The sequence below is a fragment of the Dermochelys coriacea genome, chromosome 4, assembly GCF_009764565.3.
Source record: "Dermochelys coriacea isolate rDerCor1 chromosome 4, rDerCor1.pri.v4, whole genome shotgun sequence".
NCBI lineage: Eukaryota > Metazoa > Chordata > Testudines > Dermochelyidae > Dermochelys > Dermochelys coriacea.
Window position 1 is genome coordinate 46,787,433 of NC_050071.1, and position 17,329 is coordinate 46,804,761.

General features: G+C 39.2%; 1 long non-coding RNA gene across 1 annotated transcript; it reads left to right on the forward strand.

Annotated features, from left to right (window-relative positions):
* The first annotated feature begins 8,809 nt into the window (after window positions 1-8,809).
* Window positions 8,810-17,083, forward strand: LOC122459912. Its single transcript, XR_006280890.1, has 3 exons — window positions 8,810-8,986; window positions 15,260-15,328; window positions 17,039-17,083. It is a non-coding gene; the product is annotated as an uncharacterized LOC122459912 (long non-coding RNA).
* Window positions 17,084-17,329: the final 246 nt, after the last annotated feature.

The window sequence follows — 17,329 nt, forward strand, 5'->3', positions numbered from 1 at the left end:
TATATAGTCCAGATAAAATAGATTTGCAACATTAGAATGCACCTAGTGATTAAAATAATTAAAGTAAAGCAATCAAGATATAAAAACAGAAATGTTTTAGTGAGAACAGTGTAGCATCTTTTTTTTAGTGAAAGATCCATAGCAGCCTTTGACCTTAGAGATAAGGAGAATAGTGCCAAATCTCTAGTGAGGGCTGCCTAGCAACTACACCATCTAGTGAGGGCAATGCAGAAGTTAATCTCTTTAGTAAGCAAGCGTAGCTATTAATTTAATTAGTAAAGGCAGTGTAGCATGAATCATCTTGGTACAACAGCAAAATTTTTAATGAAGATTATGAAATTCTAACCTTGAATAGGCACATCAGGGACGTCCTCCGTGTTCTAGTGAGACAGTTGAAAACCTTATTAAAAGTAAAGTACAGAAGACAATGCCCTAAAATGGGATCTTATGAGAGTTCCTGCAGAGAAACAGGCAGAAGAAATAAAAGTGACTTACTGAAATAATAGAAAAGAATTTCTTTCTCTTTTAAAGCATGGAAGAGAGGAGCAAGAGTCCTGAGGTCTCCACTCCCTATGCACATATTTTTCCTCAATTTCTCTCTTCCATCTTTGGGGATTTATACTGTAGCAACCAGGCATCCTACCAAGGATGTTGACTGGAACCCTTTAGAAGCACTGATGTGCTGCCAACGTCACAATGGGAGCGCTCATAAAAACTTGTATCTAGCTTGAAATGAACTCTGCATACCAGGCATATGGTAAATTGGCTGCAGTGGTGAAAGACTGGTGGAATCCATTCATTTGCTTTCTCATATAAACAAAATCATTTTCTTTTAACTATAAATGATGGGGGAGACAACACAGCTTGTCAAACTAAGTTAGTGCTTTTCCTGGAACTGTTCAGACTATGCATTCCTGAAAACTGCTGTGTATAGATGGATAGTAAAGCATCATTTGAAGTAGGGGATGGAGTGTGAAGACTTTGTAGGCAGCCTCGAGGTCTCTCTCCCTGGAAAATTTTTGCAAGATGCCTGACATCTGGTGTCCATTCAAAAGGCAAAAATATTGGCTTTTTGGAAGCACTTTTATATGTCCCAGGGACAGGTAATTTTTAGCAGTGATGTGATGGGGGCAGGAAGGGGATGGCTCTGTCAGAGAAGGGAAATCTCCACAACCTTCCTTTCAAATTAGTAGCAGAATTTTAACCTAGGTGGAATTTTTGTTTTTCCTTTTGGAGAAGCAGGCCAGGCCTTGCATCTTATTCAGCTGCTCAGACAGCAGGAAGGGAGGAGAGACTTTGCCCATCTTAAGACTGGGTGGAAGATTTGTTTTTATATTTGTGTTTGGAGCGTACGTTAATTAAAAAACCAGACCCAAGGACTGTTGTTGGACGAGCAAGACTGTGTGGATTTTTGTTTAAGGAGACTGTGACTATGAGAGGCCCTTAGGTGGCAGCCAACCCTGTTGCAAGGAACCTTTCCTAACAGAAGAATGAAATAATTAGCTAGTTCCTGAACAGAACAAAAATCATTCTCTTGCATTTCTCCAACTAGTACAGTGAAGACTATTTAGTGGAAGAAGTCTGAAAACACATGAGATTATAAATTCGTCTTGTAAGGCACTTATGGTTTGAATTTGAACAGGTTCGGTGTGATGAACATTTCCAGAATTATGGGATTAAAGGGAAGGAAGAAGTAAATAATTGTGGTGGTAGGACTGAGTGTATGTATATGAACGCCTGTATGTAAATTTATAGTTGTTTACTACTCATATTTATTTTCAAACACTATAACACATAGTACAGCTTTTGCTGCTAATGGCATTTCTGGTATTTGCAAGTGGTGCAAATTATAGCTGATTAAACAGCACTAGCTATTCATATGCTTGGCTCTGTAGAAGCAACATAAAAGCTGCTCATCATCAAACCCGTAAATGTTTTTTTTTTTTGAGATTTAAATGGTTTTAAAAAGGTTTCAGATTCCAACATTATTATCTGTTGAGCTACATATTCACTCTGTCTGCATGTGTGTAAGCGTAATGTGTATATATAGGTGACAGATGCTGAACACTTAAAAGAAGGTGCCAAGAATTCTCAGGGACTGGATTCTTAAGTGGGGCATTAAAATTCTTTTTTATTTTTAAAAAAGAATTATTACAGTGGTAGAGTTTTTACTAATGTGGATTAACATTTGTGAGCTTTACGGAAGAGGTGAGTTTTAAGGATAGATTTGAATGAAGAGAACGTATGTTCACTGTAATCTATGCATTTTAGCGGCCAAAATTTCAATAAACGTTAGGATTAAAAGAGAAAATACTTGAAGTATTTTACTTACTGATAAGTCAGTTCTTAAGAGACTAAATTTTTATTTTACTTTCACAGAAGTTAAGTGCTTTGAACAGGTAAAGGGCTCTATGGGCCTGATCCATAATGCTGAAAGCACTGTGAGCATTCCAATGATCACTGGACTTTAGATCAGGCCCTATACAATGCTTTGGTGAAATTCTGGCCTCTATCATAATCAATGGATGTTCACCCTGCATATTAGTAGTTTATGAAGAAATGTCATCTTTTCTATAGCTCATTTAGTTTTCCTAACTGCAGTGTTCTGTCATATCAAATCATCTGGGGAGCTGAATGTGCTAGCATGAGAAAAGTTTGGAGTTATGGAGTGTTTTGCTCTACAAACTATATATTGTGTATACTGTTATATCATACCAATTTGAACCTTAGAAAACATCCTAATCTTAATCAAGGAAACAATATTGTCCTTATTGTCAATATTTATTGGAGTTAATATAAATATCCTAATGCTGAGAAACAAAATTTGTCCAGCATCCTTTTTGTTAAAAGCTATATTCACAAATACATCTTGATTTATGACCTGTTGCAAATTCTGAACACTTGTGGCACCTTAGGAAAGACAAAAACTTTATAATCATAGACTTTAAGGTCAGAAGGGACCATTATCATCGTCTAGTCTGACCTTCTGCACAACGCAGGCCACAGAATCTCACCCATCCACTCCTGTAACAAACCCTAACCTATGTCTGAGCTATCAAAGTCCTCAAATCGTGGGTTTAAAGACTTCAAGGTGCAGAGAATCCTCCAGCAAGTGACCTGTGCCCCACACTGCAGAGGAAGGCGAAAACCCCCAGGGCCCTGCCAATCTGTCCTGGAGGAAAATTCCTTCCCAACCCCAAATATGGCGATCAGCTAAACCCTGAGCATGTAGGTTAAGACTCACCAGCCAGACACCCAGGAAAGAATTCTCTGTAGTACTCAGATCCCACCCCATCTAACATCTCATCAGAGGCTATTGAGCATATTTACCACTAATAGTCAAAGATAAATTAATTGCCAAAATTAGGCTATCCCATCATACCATCCCGTCCATAAACTAATCAAGCTTACTCTTGAAGCCAGATATGTCTTTTGCCTCCACTGCTCCGGTCCAATGCTTTTTGATCAGCTTTTGTTTAATAGTCATTTTTATACCAAGTTTTGATGTATTGCTTCTGTCTGGTTCTTTAAGGCTAGCACCTGTCCTGTTCCCCACTCATTTACTACTGCAGCTTGCACTTATCTTTCCACTATCTGTGTAAACATGACACCACCTTGATAGTCTATAGATAGATAGAATGAAGATGGTAGCTCCCATTTCTAACTCAAAGAGATTATAACCATGACTGATAGTAACAGGCCTCTAAATTGAAATGATGCTATTTCCATTATAATCTCCTCCTTCTAGGAATGCAGTATTTACTTTGGGGTGAAGCATGCCATAAAAAGTCACATTAAGGGAAGAAATTTTTATTTAAAGTTTGAAAACAAAGCTCTAATCTTTTTCAGATAGAAGAAAGTTTTTTAAAAAGAGAAATTTTCAAATTTCAGACACTTTTATATACCCTTGCAACTTACAACCATACCTATTATGGAACTGTATGTCACAATAGGTTTGGGAGAAGAGTAACAGTAATAAGATGTAGAATTATAATTTGATTCTCTATATTTAACCAAAGCTGATGGTGAGGTGACAAAATAAAATTGGCTGAAAATATGAAGTTTTTTTTAATTTAGCTGAAGTCTTGTTTTCACAGACGTAACAACTGACACAATTTGCTCTTGCAAACATACATGACAGGTTTCAGAGTAACAGCCATGTTAGTCTGTATTCGCAAAAAGAAAAGGAGTACTTGTGGCACCTTAGAGACTAACAAATTTATTTGAGCATAAGCTTTCCTGAGCTACAGCTCACTTCATCGGATGCAGCTGTAGCTCACGAAAGCTTATGCTCAAATAAATTTGTTAGTCTCTAAGGTGCCAAACACACATGAGTAACTTTGTTCACACCACTAGTCCAGCTGAAGTCGATAGGACTACTCATGGGAGTAAAGGTACTCATATGCACAAGTGTTTGCTATTAGCAAGTCTTATAACTTTTCCGGTTCTTGCATGTTTCACATACATTTCAAACAAGATAATAGTTGGTATGACTTTCTTTTATTGAAAGCCATGGCATAGAAAACCACCAGCATAGATATATATTGTACAATAATAAAATGTTAGATGCAAATGAACCCTAATCTATTGAGCTCTGGAATTAGGAGTGGTGGTTATTCGTAATACTATTTCAAAAATACAATTTACTGAAACAAAACACCCTACAATCCCCTGCCCCCAACATGTTGCTAGTTACAGCCTCAACTAAGCTTTTGCCCTTACGTTACTATTGTAAAAATCAATTTTGAAGGTTCTACTGAGGTAATGACTGAAAGAAAAGAGACATTCTTATCAAAGTCTTGACCTTGAGATTTACCTCATCGTAATGCCTGACCAACTTGGAAAAGTCAGCGCTAGAAAATTATATTAGAGTTGCTGTAGAGCATTTATACACCAGTAGAATTTATGGCATCAACTCCACAGTAAAAAGGTTTAATATAGTGCTTTAAAGAACTATCATCAAATTATCTCACTTATCCTTGTAAAAAGTTATTTTATTATTGAAAAGAAATGTCTTAAATTTTTAAGCAATACTGAGGTGAAAAGAGTGAAATCTCATAAGAGTCAGAAATTAAATGTGAAATCAATCTAACAATATTGTCTGAAGGATACAATTTAAGATTTTGAGAATGTTTAATGCTAGAGATGTGGTCTACCCATAAACTCTGGGGTCATCTGAATATAGTAGACTCGTACCTGGATAGATCACACCCCTCCACACTCTCACAAAACCCTCATGGCTGAACCTTCTTACTTTATCCTACACATGGGTATATGCGTATTTGTATATATTCATAAAATAACATTGATTGTAAGGAGTAAGTGGATTGAGTACTTCAGCCTGTGCATTTATTCATTTTTTTCTTATTTATATTCACTTCCCAGTATTGTACCAGGCAGGCACATTAGTTTTTTTTAATAACAAAATAATATCCTTTGCACTGTGTCCTAAAGTCCTCCAAACTCTAGTCTAACGTGAGGCAGCAAGTTCCAAAGGCGAGAACCTCAAATGAAAATATCTTTCTGCCAGTCCGAGAGTTTTACCTCAGAATCAGAAATGCCCCAGCTGACTTTAATTGTCATGTTGGAGCAAAGTAGGGACAGACAGATGCTCAGTCTGTCATATCTCAAACAGATATTCTGTGGTTTACAGAATGTAACCAACATCTTGATTTGTACCTAGGATACATGGGCAACCATGAGTAGGGTGACCAGGTGTTCAGTTTTTGACTGGAACACCCAGTCGAAAAGGGATCTTGGTGGCTCTGGTGAGCAGTGCTGAACAAGCTGTTGACTGTCCAGTTGTAAGCGCCACCCCTGTGCTTCCTATTGGCCAGGAATCACAGACAATGGGAGCTGTGGGAGCAGCAGCACCTGCAGACAGGGCAGTGCGCAGAGCCACCTGGCTGCACCTCTCCTTAGGAGCTGGAGGAGAGAGATGCGGCTGCTTCTGAGAGCTGGTTGATGTAAGTACTGCCTGGAAATTGCACCCCTGACCCCCTCCCATGCCCTAGCCTGAGACCTGATCCCCCTCCTGTCCTCTGAACCACTCGATCCCAGCCCAGAGCACCCTCATGCACCCCAAGCCCCTGATCCTCAGACACAGCCCAGCGCTCACACCCCCAGCCACAGCTCTCACCCCTCCCCATGCCCCAACCACCTGCCCTGATTCCATCCTGCCTGCCAACCCCCCCCAGCCCAGAGCACTGTCCTACACCACAATCCCCTCAGCCCCAGCCCCATATCAGAGCCTGCACCCGCAGCCAGAGCCCTCCCCCCACAACCCCATGCCCCAGCTCATAGCCCCCCCCACACCCTGAACTCCTCATTTCTGGCCCCATCCCAGAGCCCGCATCCCCAACCGGAGCCCTCATCTTCTCTTGCATCCCAATCCACTGCCTCAGCCTGGAGCCCTCTCCCATACCCTGAACCTCTCATTTCTGGCCGCACCCCAGAGCCCACACCCCCAGTCTGAGTCCTTCCCCCTGCACTCCAGCCCCCTGAGCCAGCCCAGTGAAAATGAGTGAGTGAGGGTGGGGAGAGTGAGTGACGGAGGGGGAGATGGAGTGAGTGAAGGTGGGGCCTTAGAGAAGGGGTGGGGCATGGGCAATGCAGGAGGCAGGGCAAGGGTGTTCAGTTTTGTGCAAGTAGAAAGTTGGTAACCCTAGCCATGAGGCATAGGTGTTATTTGAACATGTCAGCTTGTCCATTTTAGGTATCAGCATTCTGCACCTGCTGAAGCTTCCCTGAAAGTGCTAGCTGTCTGAAAAGGGGTGGGAGTGGTACCATGAAAGCAGAATGATGGCCTTAATTACTCTATGCTTACATCAGCAAGTGGAGCTGCTGAGGCATAGAGGAGGAAATATGTTGCATCCTCTTGAAGGATAGGGTAGCAACCACATCGTGGGAGCCTTCAAGCCAAATTCTAGCTGTGTTAATGAGGTGGAATTTCCTACTTGAGGTTTCCAGCTGCAATATACCTCATCCACACCTTCTCCAGCAAGCAAGCAGAATAGAATCCTACCCATACAGTGAAAGATGCAGAACTTTTCACACTCTGCCTCTACATCAAGTTGGTTACTTCAAAATGGTCATCAAAAAGGCCTCTTGAATTTTACAAAAGCTTGGTCATTGATTAGGGTGACCAGATGTCCCGATTTTATAGGGACAGTCCAGATTTTTGGGTCTTTTTCTTATATAGGCTCCTATATACCCCCCAACCCCCATCCTGATTTTTCACACTTGCTGTCTCGTCACACTATCATTAATCAACTGTGGGTAAGGTATTAAAACATCTGGGATTAGGATGATTTTTGCTTTCACTTTTATTTATACTATGAATGTCTTTACCTGTGCAAGAGATGTTGCTGACTCTTATTGATTTAAGATTCATATTAAAGCAAGGGATTGGGACCTGATCAATGCAACATCTGAGCTAAGACTTTGGTGAGGAGTGTGAATCATTTTTGACAGGCTGTAAATATTAAAATTGATTTGAACTGAGACACATCGTTTTTTTGTTAACTGGAGCAAAAGAGCCAATGCAGAAACAGATTAGAAATTGAGCTGGAAGTAGAATATCTTGTCAAGTATACTTTTCTTTAGACACATCTATCACTGTCTGTTTGAAATATGGAACTGGGATTATCAAAAGGAAAAGAATACTGTGCAGGAAGATGGTCTATTAAGTGTTATAAAGGCGGGGAAGGGGAATCAGCAGTCACTCTCCACTCCCAAGCTAATACATCATAATGCCATAGTAATTTCCATATTAATAACACTTCATCTCCCTATCTAGTTATTTGAATTGCCCTAAGACAACACTTACTTGAATTTTTTGTTTTTCAATGAAATGTTGAAACAAAATATTTCAACTATTGTTCAATATTTTTTTTAATGTTTTTGTGTTTTTTCATTTTGTGGGAAAAATCCTACTTTCTCTAATTAATTCTGAAAAAAGAGAACATTTTTTAAATTAGCAAGATTTTCCTCCCTCAAATGATACCAAAAATTCATTTTGAAATTTTTAGCTGAAAAACATTTTTACTGAAAAATATCAAGTGAAACAAAAATATTTTTTTGTAATTTGTTCATAAATCCTGTTTTGACCATCTCAATTTCTTCTTGTGTCTTCAGTGAAGTGCTAATGGGAATAACCCTGGTGTATTTAATTAGTGTGATGGCACTGATACAGATTCTCTGATTGCCTTACTTTTTCTTAAGTATAGTGCCTTGCAACTTGGTTGGGGCTTTTAAGTGTCACTGCCAGTCATAAATTAAATAATAAACAACTTCTATTTTGTAAAGAGATCTGACGTATTTCCAGTATTTTAAGTAAATATCCATGATTTCTCTGGTACCTTTCTTTATCATCATAAAGTGATCATGGTTGTGTGTGTGTGTGTGTGTGTGTGTGCTTAAGTAACAATAATGGGTATCACTTAGGCTAAGAGGGTCAGGAACTTGTATATGTTGTTAGGTTTTTCCACCAAAGAGAAAAATCAGAAAGGTTTGCTAGAGTATGTGTAATTTGGGGTGGTTTAATTGGAATACTATATGTGTCAGGAAGAGGTGGTTGGCAACTCATTGTGCAAAGGATCATCAGTGGTATTCATTCATTTATCATGGAGAGACATGTTCTGTATTAGGGTTAGGGCATGCCTGCATTGGTAGGTGGGACAATTGGATGATCCACAGCTTTCCTCTAGATACTTCTTACAGATGGAAGTCAGCTGCTTGATTAGGAAACTAATAAAAACCATCAGTGAAATTCTCTAATCAGGCTACACATAGGGAAGGTGTCATTAAATCTGCTGATTAGTGATTCAGTGAGTGAGCCAGCTAATGATGCTCAGCTATTCAGAAAGGGAACTACTCTTGAAGAGGACTGTGAATTAGGCCTGGCTGAAGCTGAACAGTTTTGAGAAGAAAAGATTTAGCCAAGAGGAAGGAACAAACAAGTGCTGTTGATGATTTAATGTGGCAAGTAGCCTAGAGTTTTGTTGCTACTATAAATGAAACATCTTTTCACTCTACATTAAAGACTACTTTATTGGTTTTAAAAAGTGGACCCTAATTCTAATCTGTCAGTTAAACAATATTTATGTTTAAACCAGATGATTGACCAGCCTTATGGAAAAAATACTACAGAATTTATTTGAATAAAATCAATATGGTTCTATGGAACTTTAATAGGGTTCCACAGAAATTACTCTACTCTGAAAATCTGTTGCACTAAATTCTTCCACTGTTTATTGACAGTGTGCCTTGAGTAGCACATTGAGTAGTATCTTACTCCATGTCTAATCCCACTGAAATCGTAGAACTGAATAGGGCATGGCACTCTTTCTACAGTATGTTTGTGTAACCATTCTGTAGAACTCTATCAGGGAACATTTAACCTTACTGTTAACTTCTATAGGATTTGTTCATAAGGGAACAGCTTAGTTGAAATCCATACTAAAATATTTGTACAAAATGCTGTACATTTGATCTTTTCAATACTTTTGTGATGGGTTATTTGGTAGTATATTACATGTAGGAAGGAGAGTGAGAATTCAGTAAATTAATAATTACTTGTACTAGTATCTATAGTGCTGATGTTCTGAGAGGTTTAAAAAAGGTTTGATCTGTATAATCTGTTGGAAGACTGTTACACTAAGAATAATGGTGAAATATAGTGAATAGGAAAGTGTGCAATTTTAGAACAGAGCTAGTAAGGTAACACTTAAATTGCTGCTCAAAGTAAAAGTTGTAAAAATAAATATATAAAAAGAAATGGGACTGTTTAATAAGCACCTGAGTCAAGCTTTGACCTAAGAAAAGACACAGGACTTTCAGTAACTGCATGAATACTTAGCTCGGTCTTTGGGAAGCATGCTGAGTATGCTTTGAAAATTAATTCAGTCATTAACATAGTTCCATATTGTTGATCCATTATCTTATTACTAATGTTACTCTTATGCTATTACATGGTACCTATCCATGGCTGAATTGTTGTTGAGTTGTCTAGAAATTATAATGATTTATTAATTGAATAACATTTTTGATAAAGCTGATCAAAATGCCAAAGCAAACTTGAGAAAAAAATTTTTTTTCTTATGGCTTTTTATTTGTCAAAATTGCAATACAGTTTTTCAATAGAAAATTGAATGGGAACCTTTGAGCAGCTCAGGTTTTGGAGGAGTTTGTTTGAATGAAGGGGTGGTATATCTGATGAACTGGGAATATCTCTACAATTTATGAAGTTTGTGTGAACTTATGAGCCCTATGTGTTTGTGTCAGGCTGCAAACTCCATTTTGAACGTCCAGCCTGTTACCTCTCCATGATCTATTTGCTCCCATGTTGGCCTAGGGTTGAAAATTCCAGAGGCTGATGGCAAAAGAATAACCATAGAAGGTTGTTGGCTCTTAGTATCCAATTGTTGGAAATCTAGTCGCTCTAGACAAAAGACTTGACTTGTCCCTGCCCAGTAGGCAATGAAGTATCCTGGAAGGGGCTTGTGCTCATGTGGAGAGGCTGGCAAAAGTGTCACTTGATATAGGAGGCTGAAGGCCTTAAAAAGATACAAACTGGTCTGCTTGAGAATGGGGCTATGTTCCTCATTCCATGAGGGAAAAAAACACTCGCCATGTAACAGACTGTATGAGGCAGGGGACACCCTGCCTGTCTATCTTCCTGAATTGGGGTGGTTACCCAAAAACTCTGAAGGGAAGGATGAGGTAGGAAGTGAGGGCCATTGCAGTTTTAGATATTTGTTTTGTATCGTATGTAATCTCTTTTGTATGATTAAGGAGAAAAAAGTAAAAAGATGTGTTGGACTATGCAAAGTGTGTGCGTAGTGACTGCTTCTCAGTTGCTGTGTACCACTGAGTTATTCTGTAAATCAGAAGGTTCACACCTGTTGGGTGGAGTTCTGGGACAGGGAATGTTTTAAGTACAGAGGAGTCAGTGCTGCATCAATAGCCCTCGCATCTGGACAGTGATTCCACTAGGAGGGGGTGCCAGAAAAAAGGTCTGCACCCTGAGAGTATGTCTAGGGACCTTGATATTGGGGCAATGTCTGGACTCCATTCAAGTTCCAGGACCTTTGGATCCCCAGGGTATTTTGAGCACAGAGGCTAGGATTCCTCTCAGCAGGCACTCCACTAGGACCTGTGCCAGTAGGTAATTGGATTATACTCATCTGAACCTTTAAATATCTCCTAGATCACTTATAAATGCATTGCCTTAGCCAAGCTCCCCACAAATCTATGAGCATAGGCTCCTTTTACATATCCTACATGTATCAAGAATATTCTTCATGTCATCTCAATTTCTAAAAGTTACTGCGAATCACCAGAATAAGTGATTATACTGTTTGGGTAGTGTTACTTGCACATTCTCCAGCTCATGTCTCCTGCTTTGCCTTCTCCCCTTGTGTTTGTCTGTCACAGGCCAATGGCAACACAATTCACTGGGAATGGACACCTCTGCCCATAGTGCATGACCAAAACTGACCTGGGGGATGGGAGGGGGAGGGTAGAGATTCCAGAAACTCTTCAGCCCCTCTCCATAAACCATAAAGGGTTGTCTTCTCTTTGGGGATGCCTGCATGAAATTACCCATAAACAGTAAACTTAATAAAATGATAGAGAAAATTGAATTTAAAAAATGCATGGTTTGCTTAATAGATGTAGATTTTTTTTTTCTTCTCAGAAGTAAACTAGACAAGGCATTCTCCACTAATTACAGAGAGAGAGTGTCCCCATACTGACCTTCCTGGATAGACAGCACCCCATTACTGTCTAGAGAGTTTTCCACTGCACCCCATTATTATTTTCCTAACCAGTTTTCTCCAGCTCCATGTACATACAATAGGGTTAGGGCAGTAGTTCTCAACTGTGGTCCACTGCTTGTTCAGGAAAAGCCCCTGGTGGGCCAGGCAGGTTTGTTTACCTGCTGCGTCCGCAGGTTCGGCCAATCGCGCCTCCCACTGTCTGTGGTTGACCGCTCCAGGCCAATGGGGGCTGTGGGAAGTGGCGTGGGCTGAGGGATGTGCTGACCACCGTTCCTGCAGCCCCATAGCCTGGAGCGGCGAACCATGGCTAGTGGGAGTTGCAATTGGTGGAACCTGTGGACGCAGCAGGTAAACAAACCAGCCCAGTGCGCCAGGGGCTTTCCCTGAACAAGCGGTGGACCGCAATTGAGAACCACTGGGTTAGGGGAACAGATGCAAAACTCACCTTGTAGGAGATAGCAAAATGAAGAGAGGATAATTCTTTGACAAGGATTAACAGCCACTCCTCAAAGGCTTAGTGACCTAGCTAATTTACCACATTTCACAGATCACCTTGTAAGTAGGTTCTCTTCTCCCCCTTTTCCCCCATTACCCCTTCCCAAAGAACTATGAGGACCGAGGCTCCGACTCTCTGTCAGAGGTAGCCTCTCCTCTGAGGAAATGATTAATGCAATGGGTCTGGAGGTGCTGATTCAATGCAGATCTAGCATTAGCAAATATGGAAATGACATCCTTCTTTCTGAACAGATGTATCTACAATTTGCTGGGATTGTGCACCTACGGTTCTGGTAAAACTGCATGCACTCAACATGATTAAAGCTAGAAGATTTTAATCTGTTAGGTCCCTTTAAGGGAATATGGTTGAGAATTTTGACTTTGTAATGGATAGAAGATATTGAGAAAAGCCATATATGTGAAATTGGTAATTTAAAAATGATTTATATTTGGACTGCTAATGTTTTTTTTTCTTTCTTGCTATTAATGCCATTTTGGGGGTGTGGAAAAAAAATTTGGAGGGCAGGTTCAAAAGTGAATAATTGAGGCAGAAGCCTGCACGGAAAGGAGCACCCTGTATAATCTGACAGATATAAAAATATTTAGATTTGGCCCAAAGTTACACCCACAGAAAGGTGCACATGAGCACAGTCATGTGCCACAACCTGAGACTGAACAGAAAGGAGATGAATGCACATGCTAACATGTGAAATAGCCGCTTGACTTCTTCCAACAGGAACAGAATTTGTTTGCATGCACATTTTTTTTGTGGCCATAATTTAGGACCTGCATTTAGACTGATTGTCCTATAGTATTGCTAATGATATCAGTGTCAATTGGATGGAAGATAAGGCTCAATTTATTTATTTTCTGGGCTGTAAATGAGTGAATTCCTTCTCTTATTTTGTTTAACTTTTTTTGAAGGTCAGTTACATTGCAGTCAACATAAAAGGAGGGTTATTAAGGTTGAACTTTCAGTCTGGAATTGGGTAAAATGGAAAGTCAGCACTGGACATAATGATCGGCAATGCTGAGTGGTCTGTTTAATATAATTCTGATAGCAATCACAATGTACAGCTTAGTGATCACCATGTGAAATACTATACCTTTAACTGTCCTCTGATGTTTAAGGAGGATTTGATCTTATCCTGGCTATTATTAAATCACATTTGATGTGATGGGGAATGAAAATGAAAACTCTCAGATTTCTGGTTCTAGAGCATAACTTCTACTCAGCTCGTGTTTTTAAAACATTAAAAATTTACAGTTTCAGTAAAAATATTTCCTGTGGTATTCAGATATAATTGAATCCTATAAATGACACCGAGAAAATACCCAATAATGACAAGATGGAGAATTAAAGAACAGTAAATTACTGGACCTATGATGACCAGACAAGGTCATATGAAATTACACTGAGCTCAGCAAGGATCACCCATAGCTAATAATAATTTGCACCTAAGGAAAGTTTTAAGTATACCTCAGTTAATCCATTCTTTGATTATGCAGCTGAGCTTTGTTGATGCAAAATATATTACCACGGCTCAAAGCAGATTTACTTGCTGGTGATATGGAACATTAGGCCTTTCAAGATTTCCCTAAATTAACTAAGGTAAATTATACACTTTATTTGTTAAATATGATTCTCATTTGCTCGTGTGTCCTAAGGGCAAAACAAAATCTTTATAATTTAAAAAGATAATGTTGTTATGGTTTTTTATTTAAACTGCAGACTTCTCAGCTTAAAAAATATCACCGGTAAAGCCTGTAACAGGGATAAGCAGTATTTGCATTTGAGGTATGTGGAAACATTTGCTAGGGTAATATGTACATGTCAAGTATAGATCATTGTAGGAAAAATAATAGCTTTGACCCACATGTATTTTTGTATGGGTCTGGTCGATACAAGTAGGGTCAAAGCTATTACTGAGGTTTAAAAAAGAATTTGTACATCTCCCACTACCATAGTGTGAGAACTCTTTTTTCAATACTAAAGAAGGGAAAAAACCCTTCAACAATAGTAAAAATTAAACTCAAAATTAAGATATTAATATAGGAGGCAAAAAGGAGAAACAATATTGCACAGTTTTGATAGGACAACTAATAAACAGATTATGTATCTAAACTTAAGAAAAACAGAAATGACCTAATCATGAGAAAACAAAAGACTTTAACTGATACTATCAACTGATAAGACAAAAGAGGGGGAAAAAAACTGTCAAACACAATATGTGATCAAGACTATATAGTTGAAGGAAGTGACTGGTAGCAGGCCTCGTTAGTACAGCTTTCGGGATTGACACAGGCCAATTTTATAATTGTATACTTGTGTTTGTGTATTTATATGAAGTTTGTTTAAGTTGCAAAACAAGTTTTTATAACGTTTTTGATATGAAAGAATGGATCTGTTAATAAATAAGTGTACATCATGCCACGTCATTCATATTATTAAGCAGTGCCATTGAAATGTCCCTAAACTTGATGTGCAATTCTGACAAACTAGTTGACAAAAGGAACCAGCTTTCTTTGTTAGCATCTCAGAAGCATCCAAGAAGAAATTTTCCTCAATTGTTTATTTAAAAAGTATAAACTAAAACTTTGACTATTTAGAAAAAAACAGAAACAAGTACTTCATGTATTGTAAAGTGTAATCTGTGAAAAGTCCCAAATAAAGCCATACTCCAGTATAGAAGAATGATTGGTGCTTGAGTGACCACAAAGATTCTTGGTGGTTCATTTTTTCCAGCTATTAGTAAAACTGGAAAAAAAATGAAATTTACAGACTCATTTGTTTCATTTGTCTTGATCTCTACCTGACAAACGTTGTCTGTTGTAACACGCATTCTTAATGCCTACATAAGAATCTTAGTATTTGGTGATAGTACATTTCCAAAGATCCTTTTCACATCTGCTGTTCTTGTAATCTGTCTTTCTCCCTCATACAATTTATGCCCAATTTTGATGGCCTTCCTGTTGTGTTCTAGGTTGCCGCATACCGTAAAACTTTTCCGGTATTTATGCCTTGAATGGGATGCTGCATTTTTTTTTATGAGGTGAGTTTGGCTATTTTGGGCAGGGTGAGGACAAGGGTGCATGGGGTGGAGGTGTGATGGGAAGAATCAGGAGAGGTCTGGAAGATGACAAGCTATAGTTGTTACTCTGAGTGGCAAGGATTTCTAAACTTCAGATGGGGATATAGTTTCAGGATTGGGGACTGGAACTGAATAAGGTACGTACAGAGACAGAAGTAATCTGAACCTGGAAAGTATCAAGTTTAGTTTGGAGGCATGGATGAATGTGGACAGTTCTTTCCTCTTCCCACCCTTTCTCAAATCTAATTAGAACCAGTGCTGCCATCCCAGGTGGAGATTTAGCCTAACTTGTGGACCCGTCTAGCATTAACCAGAGAAGACTTCCAGCTTTCTCTTTCCAATAGTCTAAACTGTCTTGCTGAAAGCAATAACAGTTCTCTATGCACTGTAGCTGCTTACTGGTTACTTCTTTTCTCCATTCCATTTCTCAGTATTGAGTTCTGCCCTACCTTTCAAATGAAGTTATTACTGAAAGTTCATCTAAAAGGACAAGGAAAAGACCAAAGAGTCACTTACTTGGGGACAAGAAGATAGGGAGATGACTGAGGAAATTTCTAGGCTTGGAGGTAGAGGTTGACTTGCTCGGAAGTGAAATAGAGGATCAGTTGACTGTGGGGGAAGGGTGTTAGGGTGCCTAGGATCAATGGGCTGGGGATGGTGGGAAGGGGCAGAGAGCAAAATATCTGGAGACAAGGATGAAGGAATAATTTGTTCTGGGAGAAAAGAAGCATGGTGAACTGGAATTTGCCTAGTAGAGTACAGACTCAAAGATTGATCACCTGGTGGAATACAGAAGGCTGGTTGGCTTGGGCAGTTGTAGGAAAGTGAGGATGAATTAGTTTGGGGAAATTATGGGGGGAATCAATGGATAAATTTACAGAGGTATGAGAAATCAGTTGACTGGGGGGAGCAGCAGCAGAGAGAGAGAGGGAGGACTGATTTTCTGGAGGCAGTAGATGGAATTCTTGTAATATTTGACGACAAAAGGTGTATTTCTGGAGGGCGCAAGATCATCTGATTGTGGGTGCTTAAGAGTTTAGTCTACGCTTCAATAAAAGACCCTCTGCATGGCTGTGGCTGACCCAGGTCAGCTGACTTGAGTTCACAGGGCTTGGATGGTGGGGCTAAAAATTGTAGTGTAGACGTTTTGGGCTTGGTCCTGGGCTCTGAAAATGTGCAAGAGGGAGGGTCTCAGAGCATGGGCTCCAAGGTGAGCCAGAATTATCTAAACTTCAGTGTTTAGCCCTGCAGCCCCAGCCCAAGCCCAGTGAGCCCAAATCAACTGATCTAAGCTCTGAGGCGCAGTGCCATGTGTCTTTTATTGCAATGTAGATGTCCTAAGGGACAGAGGATGGATTGAGTGGGGGAGGGGAGAGAAATTAATATGAAGCAAACAAGAAATATTTTTCTGCTCAATACATAATTGGCTTATGGAAATCATTGCTACAAGATATCCTTGAGGCAATGAGCTTATTAGGATTTTTTAAAAGTATTAGACATTTATATGGATAATGAAAACGCCCACAGTTACGTTAGATGAGATAAAATTAGTTAGGCTATAACCCCTCAGGCTTCAAGTCATAGAGCAACTCCTGGAGATAGGCACAAATATCTCTTAAAAACAGAGTAGCTGAAATCTTGTCCTTAATAGGTCATTAACTTAAATCTTAGGTAGACCAAACAAACAGATGCTTCAAGGACCCTATCTAATAGAAGGCCTGTTAGAGTCACTAGAGGTGATAATGACAACAATCTGAAGTTGATAAGTAGGCATTGCTAATCAATTTTCCACTTTTCTGGTTGAACTAACAACTCTCCAATTCATTTAAAAGATCTAAATGTTATGTATGGACTATTAATTTCACAACAAACCAAAAGACATTAAGATGATATAAAGGACACAGAGTTGGGGGAGATAATGACAACAATCTGAAGTTGATAAGTAGGCATTGCTAATCAATT